The sequence below is a fragment of the Dermacentor albipictus genome, chromosome 6, assembly GCF_038994185.2.
Source record: "Dermacentor albipictus isolate Rhodes 1998 colony chromosome 6, USDA_Dalb.pri_finalv2, whole genome shotgun sequence".
NCBI classification, from domain to species: Eukaryota; Metazoa; Arthropoda; class Arachnida; order Ixodida; family Ixodidae; genus Dermacentor; species Dermacentor albipictus.
In genome coordinates this window covers 86,565,457-86,581,602 of record NC_091826.1, presented here as the reverse complement: position 1 = coordinate 86,581,602, position 16,146 = coordinate 86,565,457, and the positions used below count along the sequence as shown (strand labels likewise).

At 42.5% G+C, this 16,146-nt stretch overlaps 1 long non-coding RNA gene across 1 annotated transcript; it reads right to left on the bottom strand.

Annotated features, from left to right (window-relative positions):
* Nucleotides 1-6,880: 6,880 nt before the first annotated feature.
* LOC139061269 (uncharacterized) lies at nt 6,881-16,104 on the bottom strand. The gene is made up of 3 exons (XR_011515291.1): nt 16,046-16,104; nt 10,707-10,826; nt 6,881-7,594 (listed from the first exon to the last, which is right to left on the bottom strand). It is a non-coding gene; the product is annotated as an uncharacterized lncRNA (long non-coding RNA).
* Between the last annotated feature and the right edge of the window lie 42 nt (nt 16,105-16,146).

Here is a 16,146-nt window from a genome sequence, read left to right as displayed (position 1 = left end):
TTCTTCTGCCATGCTTCTGTGTGATCAGATGTCTGAAATGCAACTGGGTTTTCACTCACGCACTGTGCTCCATTCATGCTGCAAAATATGGAGCGGTGGAGTGAAGACTGCAGCTAGTTGCTGCGAAAATTGTGACTGGCATATTAAGGATTGGAATGAGTAAAGTAATGAATAAAGAAGTGCTTTGACATCTAGGAAAGATGTCACTGGCACACTGAAGGAAAGCCCTGCACAGCAGCACAATAGAACTGCCATGACCCACCCTAGAATGACAAGGCAAACAAGGCGGGACTTGTCAAGTGATAAATTGCTTTGCTACATTGAGACAGTACTTGCAGGCTGTCTAAGGAAAGACATGTTTTAATGACTGGAAAATCATGAGAATAAGTGAGCTCCTTCACGTATTTGCTAAGAAAGAGCAACAACCACAGTTTTCCTGCAGTGGAATAATTTGGAAGGTTCTCCACATGCATCAGACATGCTCCAAATCAACTTTCAGAGCTTTTGTTGTCCCTAACAGTATTTGAACAAAACAAGTACTATTAGAGAACTCCCAATAGTGAATTCTCTTATCAAATAGAAATTAAAAAGCGAGGACTATTCGATTCTTATTTAAAATGTTGCATGCCTAAATTTACAATACAAATTATGAAGGGTTACTCCATTCTGACTTCAGGCCACTTTTCAGTTATGACAAATATACAAAACCTACAACAGCATGGACAAAAAAATTTGTTTGCTAGAAGCATGCATGGTAATTACTAATAAGAGATCATCAATGCACCCTTTCCTTCTTTGGTCCCATGTGCTAATGCTCGTACTATTTATTTGATTCCTTTAAATGAGTTTTGAGTTGCACTATTTATCTGTCTTGCCCTGCTTAGATCGAACTATGGTAAAACATTTTCTTCGGCTTTCCATAGCACCATCTGTTGAAAATATTTCTTGATCTTTCTTTTATCCTTGCAAACACTGCCGAGTTCAAATATGCTTCTTTGTATCTTGTGTGTTTCTGCCTAATGATAATGATGTGCGGTGCTCACTGACGCAATTCCATATCTGGCACAATTGTGCCAGATATGGCTGAAAAGTGCCATTGCAAGTGGTGATGGGTAGTGAATGAATTGTCAAGGAGCTGGAAATGAACACATGAATTGCAATAGGTACGTGTAACATGCCTGTAAAAAGGTATAAAATCAGTTGCTCTAAGGTGCGCAATATATATAACTACTAAAAGAATCCTTATGAAAGTGCTGTGTCCTATAGCTATATAATATATATATTTGCAAAGGGATGACATACTAAAATTACTTGGTACCAGTAGAACTAAGGCCTCACCAGGGGCATGGAGGAATGTGCTCTACAAAACTACCATTGCAGCAGCACCCACTGGTGAGAGGCTGTGCTATGAACCTGTTGGGCTGATGCCAGGTAGCACAACATAATTTAAGGGATCTAAAATTGTTTTCACTGCAAAAAAAAAACCTGTAACAAGAAATAATGCCGGTTGTTAAGGAGAGTGGCTTTTTCATTCAGCTACTGCTTCCTGACACTCAGTAAAGACGTGGAGAATGGCCAGTCTTCCACCACACGTAGCACAGCCTGCAGGTTCACCACCAGAGAGCAACTACTTGCATGTGCCATATGTCTGCCTTATGCAGAGTTGACAGAATAGGACATTGATTTGTCACAATTTTATCGTGTGTGACAAAGTGCCTACCTGTGAGTTAATTAGATGGGGTTTATTAGAAGTTTCGGCATATCATAAGCATTGCCAATAACCTATGTTCTTTGAATCAAAGGTTTCCAATCTATGGAGAGGACTGCAGCTATGGAATAATTGCAAGCTCTTGTCACAGAGGAAGTGGTGGTTTTGTCTGCTAGCACATTGCCTTCAATGCTTTGTGCCGTGGCACCCAGCGTAGTGTTACGTGATGGTTAGAGATATACGTCATACACAGAAGTGAATAAAGACCATTTAGTACTGGATTTTTACATTTAGGGAATGAACTATTCGAGATCCTATGGCATTTACAGAGTCAGTGAATATGATGGCATTTTGTAACTTCGCTTTCTTATTATGTTTCACAACCCACAGTACTGCATATACATCAGCTGTAAAGGTACTAATTTCAGTGGCCAGAACATCTGATTTAGAGAAAGGTGGCCCGACTGCCACATAAGACACGCCTTCGTGCGACCTAGATGTGTCAGTGTAATACTCCAGGTGCAAGTGCTTTGCCTGAAGTTCTAGAAGTGCCCTCGAATGTGTGCCTCAGGGGGTGTGTTTTGTGACCTTGATAAACGATGTGTCACATTCAACCAGCTGCCACTTCCATAATGGCAGCAGGTTTGCTGGAGGGATTAGGTGATGTTCTAAAAGTGGGACACCGATTTCTTCAATCAGTTTGATCTCACAAAGTGAGAAGGGCTCTCTTGCTGAAGGTCGGTTGTGCAAAAGTGTGGCAGATGTCGTATTGTTCCTGGCAGATGAGCCTGGATGCTGACAGCTAGAACTTGCTTTCAGGAAGTGTGTAAAACTGGAATATGCCCTTTGTAAATGGAATGACCGTTCATTTATTTCTATGCAGAGGCTCTCTTTTGGGCTAGATATAGCATCTTGAGGACTCGTTGGAGCCGATTGATAAACTATGGCACCGCACTCTAAACATGGTCCTACAAGGCTCTTGTGCAGGTTCGATCACGAGGCATTTCCAGTCACTACCCCACCCCATGTTGTATGCGACAGAGGCTTCAATAAGTTCATTGTCTTCGGGCATTTATATTTTAAGAATTTGATATGAAGAATGAATGCAAGTTTTGAGCCTAGAATGATGCCAAAAAATTTGTGTTGTTCTTACGGATAATGTGCTTCCAGAGAGCTCAATAGTAGGGTTGGGTGGAATTTCTATCCCTTTATTTGTGAAAAGTACACATGTACTTTTTTGCGAGTTTAACCAAAACGACCTGAACAAGGCCTGGTCAGCCCTTACCAAAACGGTGCAGTTCGAAAGGTAGCTTTTGATTGCATTTAGCATGTTGCCATGGGCAACCCTGGCTGAAATATCTCGCAGAATTCCGACGTGCCATGTTGGGTCATAAGCTTTCCCCAAGCCAAGAAATACAAAGAAAGAACTTTTTGTTTATGAATGCATCCAAAATGTATGCCTCAATGCGGACGAGGTGGTCTGTCATAGCTCTTCCTTCTGTGTAGCCACACTGGAGAGGATTTGGTATTTTGTTGTTTCCTAGAAGATAAATCAAGTTCCAGTTCACCATTTTTTCAAAAAGCTGGGACTGACAACTTGTGAAAGCTATTATTGGTCTGTCACTGCTGGCTACCGATAGATCTTCAATAGAGTCTTTCAAAGAAAACTGAATGTACCCAGCCGTCCATATAGCATTGAAAAGATAGAGGAGTGTTTTTAGTGTTTCATAGTGTAGGTACGGAATCATTTCAAACATGATATGGTTGCCACCTGGTTGCGAGCTGTTACAACCACTGCGAGAAACCTTAAATTGGACAAAGGTGAATGGGTGGTTGTGCTGAAGGGTCTGTCGCTCTGTGAATTTTTTAAACCTCAAGAATGTTTCCATGTAATATGATGCACTAGAGATATATTCGAAGTGTTCACTGAGAAAATCTGCCTGATTGAGGCTATCGCCTTGAGAATTCAGTAAGGGTAGGGGGTGGGGTTCTGGCCTGTCAATTTATTTGCTCCGTTCTACAGTTCTCACCAGTCTATGAACTTATACTGGAGATATACCTCTCCCACCTCTCCTACTTGGCACATCGACACGTTCTCCTTCCCTTCACTGCAGGAAAGCCCTAAACAGACTAACAGTAGAATAACTGCCATAAATAAGGTGACAGCACCTGCAATCTTATGTTTCGAAAAGCGAACCATTTGCTTGCCCTCACGTAATTCGTCAGAATGGTGCTTCTGCTAACAAAAAGCACTATTCTGATCAATCATGTGAAGCCACGCGAACGCTTCGCTTTCCCAACAGTTATACAATTACACCCCTTGAACACGCAACTGATTATGGCTGGTACATTCCCCCCAAACGAGCTCAATGTGTTGGCTAACGAGCCGCAGCCAAGCCGAAGTGCATTGACCATACCGCCGTCATGCCATCTTGCATGTCACGCATGTGGCATTGAAAGCACATGGAATAATGCCGAAATGCTAGTGCATATTCACTGAACGTCTTCAAGAAGAGCATCCTTTCACATAAACAAAACTTGGAATAAAATTTTAATCACGTTTCTACCTCCTCCGCAGCTGCCATGGAGTGCTGCAACAAGCACTTTTGCTGTCGCAATGCTCAACTTTGGTCGGGGCTTTGCTTCTTTGGCTTCACTGCTGTGTAGCTCCAGTGCACTAGCGAAAGACGAGAAGAGAGAGAAAACCGGGCATCGGTACAATAACTCCACTTATAGTTCAAGGATTTGAAACATTTTTTCGGCATAATATTCACAAAACAACGTCCTTTAATAGGGTGGCCATTCTATGCTTAGTTAGAAAAGTGTTTCAGGGCACATTTAAATATAGTGCCCAATCAAGTGTGCAGTACAGTGCGTAAATCCAAAACTGTCCCATGAAGTATTATGTGTTTAAATCTCTTACAACTATGCATGGCTCGGGAAGTTCATCTACGTAGTTTTCAACTTCAGCTTTATGAAGTTAATAACTGGGAGGGATGTATATAGAGGTGATAGAGAGTAGTAGCTTACACAGCAACTGCCTCTAGGGATGTACAGAGTTTTGTTTCCCGGGAGGCTACACCTCTATCGACTATAATAGTCACATTGCCAGATGACACAACCACATCATTGCAGTCTTTACAAAAAATGGCAAAATGTCAAAGTAAGCTTGTTTGCATGTGTTTGAGCTGTGTTTCCTGAAAACACAGTACCCTGGGACTAAACTTGCAAATGAGTTAACATTGTCAAGATTATGAAGACCCCTTATCTTTCACTGAACTTTTTGCCTGCCCATATTGAAAAGGGGGTGTTTGCTGTGTGTTTAGGGAACAAATATTAGAACAGAGCACTTCTCGGAGTTTGTAATACACAGTTTCTCTTTTTTGGAGTGGTTGAGAGACTACTGTGACTCCTTAGCTGCTGGATGCACCACTTGACTGGAAGTTGTGTCCGTCGCCTCTTCAAGGGCACTGGGCTCCCACTCTTGCGAGCGATGTGTCCGCTTTGAGGGCCTTACCTCAAGAGAGGTGACCCTGGAGGGCGCCAGCATGGAGGTCAATGGCCCCTTCTGTGACAGCAGCACAGTGCTGGTTGCAACAACCATAGGGGCAGATGGCGTTGCCGCCAGCTTACTGCACTTGGTCCGGATAGCAACCGGAAGCTGTTGTGACGCTGCCCCCTGACGAGCCCCTTCAGCTAAGCTGTCCTTTGGCAGTTACAACACCCACCTCCATGCTTCCTTGAATTATTTTATCTCTTTTACCTTAATTGCCACGATTTCATCCTCTCTTTTCCACAATCGGCAGGACCGCGAGTATGTGGCATGCTCCCTATCGCAGTTCACACAACGTTGTGCGTTTTTGCAGGATTCAGCTGGACGTTCTTGTGCACTGCATTTAGCGCAGGCCAGTTGGCCTCGGAAGTTCTGAGAACTGTGGCCAAAACATTGGCATTTAAGGCCACAGAGAGGGTTAGGAATGTATGGCCTTACTCGGATCTTAAATAACCTGCCTCGATAGTTTCTGGCAGAAAACTGAAACTGAATGTGAAATTTATGTGCTTAGTGTCAATTTCTTTCCCATCACTCCTCATTCTGGTTCATTTTACGCGGATAACATTTTATTTTTTACATTTTTCCAGAAGGTAAGTCTCGGTCAGCTCCAGCAAGTGAAACTCCAGAAATTAAACCGCTGATGGTGTTTGTTCATGATGCGGTGTGGGGTCATAGAAAGACCAAAAGATACTAGGTTACTAAGTTTTTCAAATTGCTTATTGTTGTGAGGTTCCAAGAGGTCACCACTTGCCAGTTTTGATGCCTTATAGCCTGAGCCAAACGTTTTCTCAGCTTCACATCAGCTGCAGTTGCAGCATTTGAGCATTGCACACAGATTGTTAAATTTTAAATGGAAGCAACAGTAAAGGTGTTACCCAGAATGAAGTGTGGATCTCGCATTGTGTTGAAGATGCCACATGGTGTTGATACTGATGACAGGAGTGGCAGAGTGGTGGACACTTGTAAAGTTGGAATGATTCCAAAATTATTGCACATTTTTTAAACACTTTGAATGAAATGGGAATGCAATGATGGCACCAATGGGGCAGATGGAATTACAATGAAATGGGCATATAGTATGCACAACAAAAAAGATCACACGAAATTTTATCGTCTTTATCGAATGCACCCTCTAACTGTGAAAAATTTGCAAGAAATAAAGTGCATTCATTATGCACGTAAATACGGTACATGTTGTGAACTCCACCGGCTTTTTTCTTTCTTTTTCCACTATATTGCATAGCACGCCCCAGTTCCAATTGTGGATTAGTGCATTCTCCATTCTTTGCTTTGCCGAAGTCATATGCCTTAATTGGTGATGTTGCAGACAGTGTGCCATTATGCAGAGGCTTTAATGCATGCAAGCTCAGCACTCTGGCAGGAAGCAGGACTCCCTCAAGAGGCAAAGTGCATGACCTTTGATATGAAACATAGGCTGTTTTCGCGGTAGAGTAATGGTTTCTTACTTTGCTGACACAATTGTCATTGTGTGACTTACGCACCACACTTGTCTGTTGACAGTGCCCAAATATGGTGAGGGGCAATTTAACTCGCAATGATGTTCATGTAGATGGCAGTACATTTGCAGGACACCAGTAAGTGCGAATCAGAGGCCTACATTCAAAATTTGTTGACACTATTTTATTGCAAACACAGTTGTTTTCCACACATATTTGACAGATTTATTGTGCCTTCACTAAGGGATACCAAATGAACAAAGTCGCTATAATGCAAGAAATGTCATAGCATATGCCCCTGCAACTTGTTCAATTATGCCAATTGGCAGCTCAACATATTAGAACACATACCAATGCTTGTGCATTCCAATGCACCAGAAAGCCATTTGTCCCAATGCACAGATACATTTAGATTTGCAATTCAGACTGCTCGAAATACATGAGCCGTAAGTACACCAACATGGCTAGTGATTTACTAAGTGGTGCCTTGGTGTTGTGTTTTCATATGAGTGTTCAAGTGACCACTCTGCACAAAGGACATGAAGCAGATTGTGCAGCGGTATGGTTGCTCACTTGTGTGGATGCGTACATGTTCCGTAATGCTATCCTTGCGCGAGAACCTGTGAGGGCATGAAGGGCATTGAAATGACCTCTCGCCTGTGTGGGTGCGTAAGTGTACTTTGAGCCTGTCCTTTCGCGAGAAGCTCCGAGGACAGAAATCACATTGAAATGGACGTTCGCCTATGTGGATCCTGATGTGTTCTTGCAGATCAAACAGTTTTTCTGTTTCGTAGTTGCACACATGACAGTGGTGGACATATTTCAGCTGCGACTTGTCATCTCTGGTAGTTGTTAAAGAGGTAGAATTCCTTGATCCTGCAAAGAGAAACTAAAATTGCACTTATGCCAAAATTGAAGGACACAGATGCTTCTGCTAATAATGAGCCTTTATTTTATTTAAGATATGTAATCGAGAGTTCGACAGAAGCCCGTCTGGCCAGGATGAAACACGAGAAAAAAAGGCATACACCGACCAAATAAAGCTTATTAAAAACAAGACATTTCGGCTTCCATACAGAAGCCTTGTTCACTCTCTTTGTGAGTAAGATTGTGAACAAGACTTCCTTATGGAAGCCAACGCGTTCTGTTCTTAAAAAGTTTTATTTATTCGGTGTATGTCTTTTTGTCACACCTAAGAGCTCTTGAAGGCAATCTCAGACAAGATCAGATAAAGCACACGTGGGTGACCTGTCTGATTTGCTCAAGAATTGTATGTGATTGTTCAATGACTAGCTCGGTTTGTGAAACTAAAGTTACTTTCACCAGTAAAAAAAAAAAAACAAAAACTATTTTGAGTTGTAAAACTGATTGAAGTGAGTTCAGATGAAGTATAGTGCTTGCGTGTGCTGCCAATTCAGCTAAATAAAAGAGCAAAATTCTCATATTTTCAAAGGGTTCATGCTAAGTTGTCATGCTGCATAAGAAGTTTTCATGATGTTCTTGATATAAATCACATAAAAACAACACACGTACAAAAGCGCTGCAAGAAATATATGTTACTGTCAGCTATTTAGCTTATTTTCTTTCTAAATCTCAAACTTTGTGCCGATACATTTGTGCACTGTATTTGCATGTGTTATCCATTGTGGCCATGTGGACAGTGACACTTAGTTTTTTTGTGCTTCACTGCAGCCTATGCATCGGTTGTGACGGCAATTAAGATGCCATCACCTTAACCACACCAGGTATGGCCATTTTGAGCTGACAAGCGCGAAACATACAATGACCGGTAATGATTGTGTCAGATTGTGTTGTATTACATCGCTATGCGCCACGGAAAGACCTGAAATGTCAAACCGAAAGCCGTCTTTCCCTTCTTCTCGCGGCTGCCGCGCTCCAAGCTGGAGGATGACAAACACGTGATAGTGCGGCTATGTACACTTGGGGTGCGATCGTGTACGCGTTCCAAAATCGAACGGAGGCGGTCCGTTCTTTACGTCACGAAATAGCCGGTTCGTTCCGTTGCGTTCGTCCGATAGCAGACGACACGGACTGATTGACAGCAGTTATCACGTCACAATTGACGTCATGGTGTTCGTCACGGTTCAAATTGACCAATCGTGTGCAACTCGGTGGAACGGACCGCCTCCGTTCTATTTTGGAACGCGTACGATATCGCATCCTTGTTCGCACTGTGGCGTCACTCATGGCGATATGCGACTTCGAAAGTTATTCAAGGCAACTTCTGTTATTTGTGTGATATGTTGCTTGAATAGATGAATTAAAGCTTCGAGAAATAATAAAACACAAAAACCGAATGTCTGTGTGTTCTTGTTTTACTTCGCACCCCAGCAAGAGCGATGTACTTCCGTTTCGTCACGGACATCTCGGCTTGCCCAGGCCTTTGCACACAATGTAGATTACCTCCAAGAGAAGGTGTGCAGGCCACCTATATGTGCTCAACCACATTGACCACAGGCATAGAGCAGAAGAAATGCGCCCATCCTAGCGCATGCTTGAACACATTACCGTGTTTAGATGCTATTAGTGCAAGCATATCAACAAGAATTAGCAATGCACATTTACTAAACAGTCATTTATATAATGCTGTGAAACACAGCGTCATTTGGGTTGGTAATTAAGATAGTCAGTTGTGAAGCAATGCCTAGGTGCACAAAGACAAAAAATATTGAACTAACAAACAGCGCTGCAAGAAGATGCACCAGTACTGGGAAGTAGAGGCAACAAAAACATGAGACCGAAAAAAAAAAGATAACATTGATGCAATGCACCCAACAACAATACTGAAAGCACCAAACACACAGGTGCAGGAAAACTTCACAAAGCGTCAGCCACCAGCAAAAACAAATATCCCAACTCATAAAACTGTAGAATCATGGGAGTGCAAGTATAATATTTTCCATCAACAAGTGACATATACCTAGGTACAGTAAGAGTGAAACAATTAAAGCTGTTAACAACGGTAAATGCCGAAGTGTACCAGTAATAAGGTACAATACTACAATCACAGCCTTTGTCGAAAGGAAGAATAAAGTGCAAAACTGGACACACAGAAAAAAAGCCTACAGACATATGCAGATGCACTTATGGGGCGTTTTTTCAGCCGATGTCTAGTTTGACATTCTTTATTCTTCCTTAAGACATACAAACCTTCCCAAACTGTTGTGTTTTCACATGATGAAATAGCACATGAATAGTCTCATTAAACTGACCTAATCTCAAGTGAAAAAAAAAAAGACACCGTAACCTTCACTGTAGCAGTCAACAGCTACATTATAACACGATGAAACACTCAAGTAAATCCTACAGCAATATCCTTTCAAGAAATTTTAAAGTGTGGCTTACAACAGCATGTGGTCATACTTGCCCTCCATGATGCACCAGAATGTGAATGTGCTTGCGCAACTTAGTGCACACATATATGCAGCTAGTACGTTCAATTCGAGCTGACGCATAGTCCCCATGGTCGAAGCAGTTCCAAAGCTGCACCATGGCACCAACATATGAAAAATTAATTTAATAAGTGCTAGCGATTGAGACAGTGTTTACCCCTCAAAATTTTTACAGAGGTTGCTGCCATCATGCCATCTTGGAGCCCCTTCAACTGTGCAGACTGTGTGAAGCTACTGTAGAATGCAATTGTGTATTCTTACTTTTGCGTCTGTGTAATCCATGATGTGCACATAGACTGCTATAGTTGCACACTCTGCCATGACATCACGGTGCCAAGTTCTCATAGTCACTATTCAGGTTAGTGGCCTGGTAATCTATCTCAATCTGATACAACGGCATTGCGCGAGTGCTCAAGTGACAGCTCAGGCGGTCAGACTGTAGAAAGGAAGTCGGGCAGTGTAATGAGAGGGTAGTTCTACTGTGTAGGTGTGCAGCTTAGACCAGAAGTTGTTCTCCTGCAAAGAGCTCTTAGGGCTGTATTGACAATGAAGTCACTGTCTGTCCATATTCTTGCCCTTCTGTGTGATGAGAGCAGGAATCCCGGCGGTAGCATCGTTGGAGTAATCGCAACAACAGGGACACTTCTGCTGCAAGGTTTGGTGCTTGGCTGTAGCTGGGTGACGATGATGCCTAGCTGTGACAAGAGTTTTAAATTATGTAATCAGATCAATCAGCTGCATAACACTTTGCAATTTTTTGTGTTCAAAAAAGGAAAACTTAAAATCTGATAAAACACAAGAAATCAAGAAAAATGAACTCTAACTATCAAATCAAATATCAAATCCTATTTCAAGTTGCTGAATGAAGTGAAATGGGAAGGTTCCATGGTGTCTACCTAGCAACAAGAAGGTTATTTATGTTTTATCTCATGTCTTGATCAATTGGTTTGCAGCTCAAATGACTTGTAAACGAGAAAAAAAAAAGTTGGTCGTATCTGGTGCATCATGACAATGGCGACAATGTTAAACAGAGAAACGACATGCGTCTAGATGCTTGTAGTACAGTGTACTACTCATTGAAGGAGCTAAGCAAAATACTACAGTACCGTGCATAAGTTGGGGGGGGGGGGGACATATTCACTGCGGCAGCACATTTTGCTCTGAATGGTAAAAAAAAAAGTTATGGAGTTTGATGTGCAAAACCACGATTTTAACATGAGGCACAGCGTAGTGGGGAACTGTGGATTAATTTTGACCGCCTGGGATTCTTTAATGTGCGCCTAAATCTAAGTACACAGGTGGTTTTGCATTTCGCGCCCATCAAAATGCGGCTGTGATGGCCAGGATTTGATCCCACTACCTTGTGCTTAGTAAACACCAAATCCACTAAACAACCATGGCAGGTGCTGAAAGTTCACATGTCCTATTGTGATAGGTAGCCGTAACATGGCTATAAAAATATATATATTAATCAATAGCTGTTAAGTGTGGAAAATATAGAAGCGTTAAATGACAATGAAAGTGTGGTGTCATAGGAGTATAAAACATATGTTTACAAAGGGATGACATACTAAAATTAGTTAGTGCCAGTAGAACTACCACCTCACGAGGAGCCTAAAATGCAAGAGCTCAGAGGCACGTGCTCTACAAAACTACCGTCACAACAGCACCCACTAGTGAGAGCGTGTCCTACAAATCTCTTGGACTGACGCGACGTAGCACAAGATCATTTAAGAAATTTAAAACAGTTTTAATCTAAAAAAAATTAAAAAAAACAGTTCTGTGCCAATAAACAATCCCGGATGTAAGGAGATATGGTGTGGGTAGGCTTGGGGAAAAGGCTTTCTCCATTCAGCTGCTGCTTCCTAACACTCGGTAAGGACGTGGACAACGATCAGTCATTCACCACATCTACTGCAGACCGCAGGTTCGCCGCCAGAGAGCAAGTCGTGTGCCATAGTATGCCTTATATGGAGTTGACAGAACAGAACAATGATTTGTCACAATTTTATTGCAGGTGACAAATTGCCTACCTGTGGCCTAATTATGTGGGGTTTATTGGAAGTTTCAGTATAACATAAGCGTTGCCAATAACCTAGGTTCCTTTAATCAAAGGTTTCAAATGTATGGAGTGGAGAGCTATGGAAGAATTGCAAGCTCTTGTTGCAGATTAGGAAGTGGCGGTTTCCTCTGCTAGCACATTGCTTTCAATGCCTCAGTGCTGTGGCACCCAGCATAGTGTTACATGATGGTTAGAGATGTACGTCATACACAGAAGTGAATAAAGACCATTTAGTACTGGATTTTTATATTTAGGGAATGAACTATTAGAGATCCTATGACATTTACAGAGTCAGTGAATATGATGGCATTTTGTAACTTCGCTTTCTTATTGTGTTTCACAACCCACAGTATACTGCACATGCATCAGCTGTAAAGGTACTCATTTCAGTGGGCAGAATGTCTGATTTAGAGAAAGGTGGCCCGACCGCCGCATAAGACACGCCTTCGTGCGACCTAGGTGTGTCAGTGTAATACCCCAGGTGCGAGTTCTTCAATTCTAGAAATGCATTCGAACGTGTCCCTCAGGGTTGTGTTTTGTGACCTTGATAAATGATGTGTCACATTCAAACAGCTGCCACTGCCATAATGGCAGCAGGTTCGTTAAATTTTAATTTAACGTTAATTAATTTAATGTTAACGTTAATTAAAGGGATTAGGCTATGTTCTAAAATTGGGACACATATTTCTTCAATCAGTTTTGTCACACAAAGTGAGAAGTGCTCTTTCACTGAAGGTCGTGGAACCTGGAATACTATGTCCTTTGTAAATGGAATGACCGTTCATTTGTTTCTATGCAGAGGCTCTGCATCAGACTTGTTCTGAAGGCACCGGTTGCTAATCCTATACCTAGATGGTGCAACAGATCAAGCATCTTGAGCACTGTGTGCAGCAGAATGATAAACTATGGCACCGCAGTCTAAACGTGGCTCTACAAGGGTCTTGTGCAGGTTCGAACATGAGGCAGTTCCGGTCATTACCCCATGTTGTATGCAACAGAAGCTTCAATAAGTTATTGCCTTTGGGCATTTATATGTTAAGTATTTAATATGAGGAATGAATGTAATTTTGGAGTCTAGAATAATGCCAAGAAATTTGTGTTTTCTTCTTACAGATAGCGTACTTCTGGAGAGCTCAATAGGGTCCGGTACAATTCCTATCCCCTTATTTGTGAAAAGTACACATGCACTATTCTGCAAGTTCAACCGAAAATACCTGGACCTGGCCTGGTCAACCCTTACATGGAAGGTGCAGTTCGAAAGGTAGCTTTCGATTGCATTTAGCATGCTGCCAAGGGCAACTCTGGTGGCAGTATCTCTGAGAACTCTGAAATGCCATGTCAAGTCAAAGCTTTTGCAAAGTCAAAAAACATGGTGGAAGAACTTTCTGTGTATGAATGCATCTCTAATGTATGCCTCAATGCAGACAAGGTGTTTTGTTGTTGACCTCCCTTTTCAGAAGCCACACTGGAGAGGATATAGTGTTTTGTTGCTTTCTAAAAGATAGATTAGGTGCCAGTTTACATTTTTCCAAAAAGCTAGGACAGATAAATTGTCAAAGCTATTGGTCTGTAACTACTGGCTAAGGAAGGATCCTTAATAGCTTCTTTCCAAGATGGAATGTACCCAGCCACCCATATAGCAATGAAAATAGAGCGGAGTGTTTTCCGTGTTTCAGAGTGTAGGCACCTGATCATTTCATACACGATACATTTTCCACCTGGCTCCGAGCTGTTGCAACAACTGAGAGAAGTCTTAAGTTCTGTGTGGGCGCTTTATGGGTGGTTGCAAGCCTCATTTTGTGCACAGTTGTGTTCAAGGTGCTGTCGCTCTGTGCATTCTTTAAACCTCAAGAAAGTTTCCATGCAGTGTGATGCACTAGGGATATATCCGAAGTGATCAGTCAGAAAATCTGCCTGCTCTTCCAGGCTGTCGCATTGGGAATTTGGTAAGGGTAGGGAATGGGGCTGCCAGCCGGTTTACTTCACTCACCCTGTCCCACACTTACTTCTCATGAGTGTATCAATTTATACAAGAATGTACCTCTCCCAATTCTCCTACTTAAAGGAGAGACTGTTCGGCTAGTTGATCTGGCATCACATACACTTCAGCGAAACCACGCATGGACATAGGCAGATAGGACAGGACATAGCAGTGCGTCCCGTCCATCTACGTCTGTGTGTGGTTTGCGCTGAAGTGTGCGTTGCCTACTTAGCATGTCAGTGTGTTCTTCACTTCACTGCAGGAAAGCTCTCAACAGCCACGCAGTAGAATAATTGCCATAACTAAGATGGCAGCACTTGCAAATTTATATTGTTTCAGAAAGCGAACCATTCTCTTGTGCTCGCTTGATTAGTCAGAATGGTGCTCTTGCCGACCAAAGCTCAATTCTGATCACTCACGTGAGGCTATGCGAACGGTTTGCTTTCCTAACTGTTATAAAATCCCACCCCTCCTATAGAGCACAAGTAATTATGGCTGGTACCTCCCCCCCTCCTCCCGATCTCCCTTTCCCTCGGTCTAGCTACAACAAACTTTTCAATGCTTTGGATAATCAGCCGTAGCCAAGCCGAAGCGTCCCAAACACGCTGTCTTCGTGCAGTTTTGCATGTCATGCGTGTGGCATTGGCAAAATGCCAAAATGCCAAAATGCAAGCGCATATTTACTGAATGGCTTCAAGAAGCATATCCCTTCACATCAACAAAACTTTGAATAAATTAGAAAGTAGCACAATTAGAGAAGACAGTTGGGCTTGTTGGTGCTCATTACACACTTGAGACATCATAGCATGGAAAAGACAACGGACGACAGCAAAAAAATTAATTAAAGATAAATTATGGGGTTTTCCGTGCCAAAACCACCTTCTGATTATGAAGCACGCCGTAGTGGAGAACTCCGGAAATTTCGACCACCTGAGGTTCTTTAATGTGCACCTAAATCTAAGCACACAGGTGTTTTCTCATTTCGCCCCCATTGAAATGTGGTCGCCGCGGCCGAGATTCGATCCCACGACCTCGTGCTCAGCAGCCCAACACCATAGCCACTGAGTAACCACGGAGGGTGACAGCAGGAAAAATATGGGCCAGAACAATAGTCTCATGTACTTGAAATGAATTTTTAATCTAATTTCTACCTTCGACCCCCCCCCCCTCGCTCTTGTCTCGCTTCTGTGTCCGAGGAATTTGGCCACATTAGCCATAACCCTCCCACAACCCACATCGCAGTGAACGCGTTAAGGGAATCCAAACACGACGAGATTCCCCAAATAATTATTTGCTTTTTATAAATTGCGACAGCAAATTTGCAGGCTTGTACAGCCTGCAAACCTGCTTATTTAACAAACAGAAACTACTGCGCATAAATGAGCTCCTTTGTGCATTTGATAAGAATGAGGGGAGTCTGCACAACGGCCACTATTTTCAGTTTTCCTGCAGCAAAATAATTCAGAAGAGCTTACGCATGCAACACTCTTTCTTCCTGTGGACTGGAAAATCTGTTGTCATTACTTTTGTTGCCCCCACTTCGCCGTAGCCTTCACAGTGCAAGGCACTGAGGAGCAGTAGCAGTGTGAACAGGATCAGGCAGGAAAAGGCATTCTTTGACTGCGAATAATTCTGTTTTTGCTGAATTCATTGAGGTACGTTTAACTGCAAGGTATTTCTGAAGTAGTTTATTTAATGTCAAATGCATTTCTTGGCTTCGATAAAAAGTGTTCCAGTGAGCAAATTTTAGTTGTCAAAAGTAATTCAATTTAGCAAGAGCATGCTTGACCTACGACACAAGAATCGAGGTCACGAACAGCATCACGGAAGCGTGTACCCTGTGTGAGTCCACAGTGATTTGGAATGCGTACCATGTTTTTTTGTGCATTAGCGAGCATCCCGAAGGCAGGATAACAGGCGGCCAGAGAAGTGTGCTGGAAAATATGGTGCCCAATAACATGTCGGTAAATGT